Source organism: Diceros bicornis, chromosome 10 (genome assembly GCF_020826845.1).
Source record: "Diceros bicornis minor isolate mBicDic1 chromosome 10, mDicBic1.mat.cur, whole genome shotgun sequence".
In the NCBI taxonomy this organism is placed as follows: Eukaryota; Metazoa; Chordata; class Mammalia; order Perissodactyla; family Rhinocerotidae; genus Diceros; species Diceros bicornis.
In genome coordinates this window covers 81,802,503-81,808,475 of record NC_080749.1, presented here as the reverse complement: position 1 = coordinate 81,808,475, position 5,973 = coordinate 81,802,503, and the positions used below count along the sequence as shown (strand labels likewise).

Genomic DNA, 5,973 nt, shown 5'->3' with positions numbered 1-5,973 from the left:
CATATTTGAAACTTATAATTTGATCAGCTTTAACATACGTGTACACTCATGAAACACTCATTACCATCCAGTTAGTGAACATTTCCATCACTGTCAGAAGTCTCCTGGTGCCTCTCTGAATACCTCTTCACCACTCCTCCATGCCTGTCCCCAGGCAACCAGTAATCCTCTTGTGTCACTCTGGATTATTTTGCATTTTCTATAATTTTATATACATAAAATAATATAGTGTTTCCTCTTTTTTTCTGGCTTCTTTCACTAACATAATTTATTTTTAGCTGCATCCACATAGTTTGTGAAACAATACTTCTCTTTTTATTGCTGAGTTGTAGTCCGTTGTGTAAATATAGCACAATTTATGTATTTATTCACCTAGTGATGAGCATTTGAGTAGTTTCCAGGTTTTGGATATTAAAAATATAGCTTCTATGAATATTTATATAACAATCTTTGCATGCACATATGGTTTCATTTCTCTTTGGTCTAAAATCAATGACCTCCACATTCACCTTAATATGTAGGAAAAAAGGGCAAATGAAATGTATAATAAGCAGATGAAAAAAATAATAAAGATCAGGGCCGAAATCAGTGAAATAGAAAACAGAAAAACAACAGGTAAAAATTAATTTAAAAAATTTGTTCTTTTTTCTTTTTGTGAGGAAGATCAGCCCTGAGCTAACATCCGTGCTAATCCTCCTCTTTTTGCTGAGGAAGACCGGCTCTGAGCTAACATCCATTGCCAATCCTCCTCCCTTTTTTTCCCCAAAGTCCCAGTAGATAGTTGTATGTCATAGCTGCACATCCTTCTAGTTGCTGTATGTGGGACGGGGCCTCAGCATGGCTGGACCAGCGGTGCGTCGGTGCGCGCCCGGGATCCCAACCCCGGCCGCCAGTAGCGGAGCGTGCACTCTTAACCGCTAAACCACGGGTCCGGCTCTAAAAAATCTGTTCTTTTGAGAAGATAATAAAATAGATAAACTTCCAGCAGACTGATCAGGGAAAGAAGACATGAAAAAATTATATATATATATATATCATATAAAAATTATATATATATCATATATATATAAATACATATATAACTTCATCAAAATGAAGAACGTCTGCTCTTAAAAAAATAGTACTAAGATAATGAAAAGAGAAGACTCAGACTAGGAGAAAATATTTGCAATTATATATCTGATAGAAGACTGTATCCAGAATATATAAAGAACTCTCAAAACTTGATAATGAAAAAACAACTCGAGCAAAACATAGGCAAAAGATTTGAACAGTCACTTCACCAAAGAAGATAAACAAATGGCAAATAAGCACATGAGAAGATGCTGAACGTCATTAGTCATGAGGGAAAAGCAAATCAAAACCACAGCAAGATATAATTACATACCTACGAGAATGCCTATGTTGGAAAGATCCTCCCTGTCAAGTGCTGGTGAGGCTGTGGGGGAACAGGGACTCATAAACTGTGGGTGGGGATACAAAGCGGCACAACCACTTTGGAACAGTCTGACAGCTTCTCAAAAGGCTAAGCAGGGGCCGGCCCGGTGGCGCAAGTGGTTAAGTGCGCGCGCTCCGCTGCGGCGGCCCGGGGTTCGCTGGTTCGGATCCCGGGCGCGCACCGACGCACTGCTTGGCAAGCCATGCTGTGGCGGCGTCCCATATAAAGTGGAGGAAGATGGGCATAGATGTTAGCCCAGGGCCGTCTTCCTCAGCAAAAAAAGAGGAGGATTGGCGAATGTTAGCACAGGGCTGATCTCCTCACAAAAAAAAAAAAAAAAAAAAAAAAAAAAAAAAAAAAAGGCTAAGCACACATCTACTAAATGACGCAGCCATCCCACTCCTAAGTACTTACCAAAACACAACTTTAAATCTGCAAATTTGAATCACCCAACCTTTGGAAGGAGCTTCAAGTTTGTGGTTTGGTTTTTTTCCACAAGAAAGTGTTCTTCAGATGTCTAGCATAGATAAAATATTGTCATGACTGTCAACGTCAGTTTTCCTGTTGCTGACTGGAGAGCCATGTGCAGCCTCTAGGCTGGAATACCGTTTTATGTCTTTCATAAGTCACAACATTATTTGAAGAGCATCCTTCTTTCATTCAACATCAATAAATACCTATTCTTACTAGTAATTTTTTTCCTTCCATGCTTGCATAAATGCCTTAAATAAAGCTCTAACAAAATAATTGCTGTTAACTTGATCACTTTTAAACTGCCTTTTAGTGTAGCATTATTTTTCATGTTTATAAAGTATCTATTCCTAATTATCTAAAATCCCTTAATAACTTAACTACATTTGGGATATTTTTTTTCCCTGGCCTGGCTCAGTTCTTCCATTATGACCTCTAGCTCATATTTTCCAGTGAAAGAAATATTTTTAATTAAAAACATCTTCATTTTGGAATCTTCAAGGCAAAATTTCAGCAGTCAGGAGCCTGACTGATACTTCAAACCTGAAAGCAAACTCCAGCTTGTTTTCCTTTGTGTGGTCTTCTCTCTGGACGTGCGCAGCAGCTGCGTTCACAGATCAGCAGATGTGATCGGAGAAACACACTGGGTCAGGCCTCTATCATGAGGTCAGGGAAAATCGGTTTTCTCTCCAGTAAAAGCAGAGAAACTGGTTTTCAAATCTGGCAGCTTCCAGCAAGCCCTGCGTTTCCATTTGGTTTGTGAAGCGGTCCAGCCTCACACCCTCCCCGTGCTGTGACAGTCTTTGTCTCCACCCCTGCGGCTCCAAGACTAAAGGAGAAAGGGCCTGGGAGCTGCTTCTTTTGCACTGGGGAGATAGACACGGCACACAGCAAGGAAAGATATCTGGTCTTTGCAGCCCCCTTTGTTTCCTCTCTCCAAGTTTTACAGCCCTCTTTATCTGTAAATAAAAAAAGTTGTACATGCATTTTCAAAATGTGCTGCATAATACAACTTCATACATTTAGGATGCTGACAGCTGCCCTCTGAGGTACAGCCTGACAGCCTAAAATCCAGAAATCCATCATGGAGATAGAGCGATGCTGTGCTCTTGCTCCTGGCATGTACTGCGGCTCCCAGGAACCACTTCTTTGAGATATGCCATCGTAACTCTGATAGATTAAAGCACCACATCCAGGAAACAATTGTTGTGGGGAGAAATGCGATCGTAGATCTGCCCTGCTACAGCCCAGCGTCCAGCAGCCTACCGGGCAGGTCTGCGCTGAATCGGAGCTTCCAGAAACCTGTGAAGCAGCAGGATGACAGTTCTGTTCCTCAACAGCCCATTATGAACTAATTAGCATACATGAATTGCAGATTTGAAGCATTAAAGTGATGTACAAATCATTAATTTTTTGTCAAATCCATGTCATCCTTGTGTATGCCTTCCTATTTTAATGTTGCATGACAGTGAAAAGAGGTACAATCTTCTGTATATAAAGAGGAGAGATTTGGTGTAGCTGATATAATGAGATCTATTTAAACACTATGTATTTTTCAGCTTTGAATATATCTGCTTGGAAAAATGCTACATTTGTCCCATTAGGGTTAATTGTGAAAGGATGTTAATATATTCAAAACCCCAGGGGTAGTTCCACATGTTGGCTGAATGAAACAGGGAATGTAAGACCAACTTCACATTTGAGCTTTCTTTTTAAAAAGTCCTCTTTTTGCTGAATAAAAAGAGCCATGCAATGGTTCTCACTGACTGTGGAAGGTGTAACTATGTAGAATGAGGGCTCAGCTTTTAGGTGTGTGAGGGCTCCCACACCGCAGATCAGCTCTTGTTAACCCAATCCTGAACTTAATCTGTAAAAACGTATAGTGTAACGCAATGGAAAAGGGGAAACAACATCAAAGCCAATTTCATACTGGAAAAGGCTCCTAAATATTAATTTGTGGTTTTCTGTATTGTCTCTGTGTATTTAATTACTAAAGCTACTTGTGCTTCAACCAATGCTTGGTGTTTCATTTGAATTTCTTTTTTCTTATTACAGTGGAGTCACAATGCTTAACTGTTAGTACTGTAATAGTTGCCATGGTAACAGACTCTGATGTTATATAGAAATATGTATGTGGTATGTATATGTGTGTGTATTATAAATATGTACCATAGATAATTATGCCATCATTCCAAGAGCACATCTCAGAAGACTTAGCTCTCAAGGAACCCTAATTAAAAGTGCAGACATCTTTCATGAGTGTAAAGATATGGTCACAAACTCTGTTCTCCCTTTCACTTGGGGAAAATGGAAGTCCTGAGGAAGGGGGAGATGCTGCCTGCTCTCTTCTGCCTGAGGGCAGAGTCACCCATGCCCAGGGTCCTGCTCCATGGACCTTTTTCTTCTCCCCAATCCCTTCCCCACCAACTTTTTAAACACGCAAAATCGAGACAAAATGAAAACCAAGACCAAACTCCAGGGGGAGATGTTTTTCCAAAAGACATTATAAGAAGAAGACTGAGGGATGCATTGAGAAAGGAGTGGGAAACGGTGAGATGATTTGTTCCATTTGTGCTGGTGAGAGAAGGGAATTCATAAAGGAAAATACATACATATGTACCATTTGAGCGAGGCATTCACACACCTCTCAGTAATTATTTAAGGTAGATGGCGTCGTCTTCATTTTAGAGATAAGGAAGCTCTGGCTCAGAGTGGGTGACTAAAAATTGTCGTGAAGTTTAGACTGGTCGAAGTCTGTGCGGTCGAAGTCTGTGCTCTCTGTACAAGTCACCTTACCATCCTGAGGCCTTTTGTAGTGCAAAGTAGTAGAGCCATAAGCCCACTCCTTCCCGAGTAATTAACATCACACCTGGTCTCCCATTCGGTGGCAGCTGGGGCAATGCAATGATGTACCTTATGCTGCAGACAACTTTGGTGGTAAACCAAGACCAAACCTGGTTGCAGGGGAGAAGAGCACGGCCACCTCTATCAGTAGGTGTTATTTTCAGCTTCATGGAACAACAACAACAATACAACTACAGCGGCTTATCTAAATAGAGGCTTATTTTTCATAAATCACCACAAATCCAGAGACAGTCCAGCTGAGGCTAGTATGGAGGCTCCACAATGCTTTCAGGGACTCAGCAGTTAAGCAGTTGCTTATCTTTCCACTGTGCCACCCTTAGTGTGAGGCTATAATCTTCCTGTTCGTAAGACAGCTGCTGCCCCACTGGGCATCACGGCTACGTTCCAGGCGGGAGGAAGAAGACTGAATAAAGGGCAATTGTATGAGCCAGTTGAGTTTCTCTCTCTCTCTCTCTCTCTCTCTCTCTCTTTCTGTAGAAAAATATCACTATTCCAATATTGGATGCCATACTTTATGCTTTGACTCATATTGTTTCCTTAATATTAACCAGCAAAGTGTCAAATGACCTCTGGGAACTGTGCAAAATATGGAATGCTTCACAAATATGAATGTCATCCCTGAGCAAGGGCAATGCTAATCTTCTCTATATTGTTCCAATTATAGCCTATGTGCTGCCAAAGCAAGCACAAGCCTGAAACTTTATAAAGATAAACAATAATTTTTCAGGAAGCCCTACCCAAATGACTGTGCTTACTTCTATGTCATTGGTCGGCCTTGTGTCATATGGCCACTCCACAGAGGCAAGGAAGTCTATGGAAGTGAGTCATTTTAACTGAGCCTAATGTTGCCCTCAGTAAAATGGGGGTTCTGTTCGTGAAAAACGGTTATTGGGTAGGCAATGAGCAATGGTCATCTTCTGTGATAGATATTTTCCTGTGAAATATCTATCATCAAGAATACACACTGATGTAGAGAAAGAGACCCTTTGTATCATGGAAGAACATTAAGTGCATTTCTGGCACATGGTTAAACACCAGCAGGGACCTTATTCGCTTTCTTGCTATTTCTTGAATCTTCAGTTTCTCCTCCTCTATTTACTCTTTCTAAGTTGGAGTGCTGACTAGCTTACTGCCTTATTGGTATTTAACGGCTGGTTTGTTGGCTTGGTGTCTGTACACCCTCATAAGATGGTGGCAGT

General features: G+C 40.9%; 1 non-coding gene across 1 annotated transcript; it reads right to left on the bottom strand.

Annotated features, from left to right (window-relative positions):
• Positions 1 to 5,355: 5,355 nt before the first annotated feature.
• On the bottom strand, positions 5,356 to 5,462 carry LOC131411078 (U6 spliceosomal RNA). Its single transcript, XR_009221476.1, has one exon. It is a non-coding gene; the product is annotated as a U6 spliceosomal RNA (small nuclear RNA).
• Positions 5,463 to 5,973: the final 511 nt, after the last annotated feature.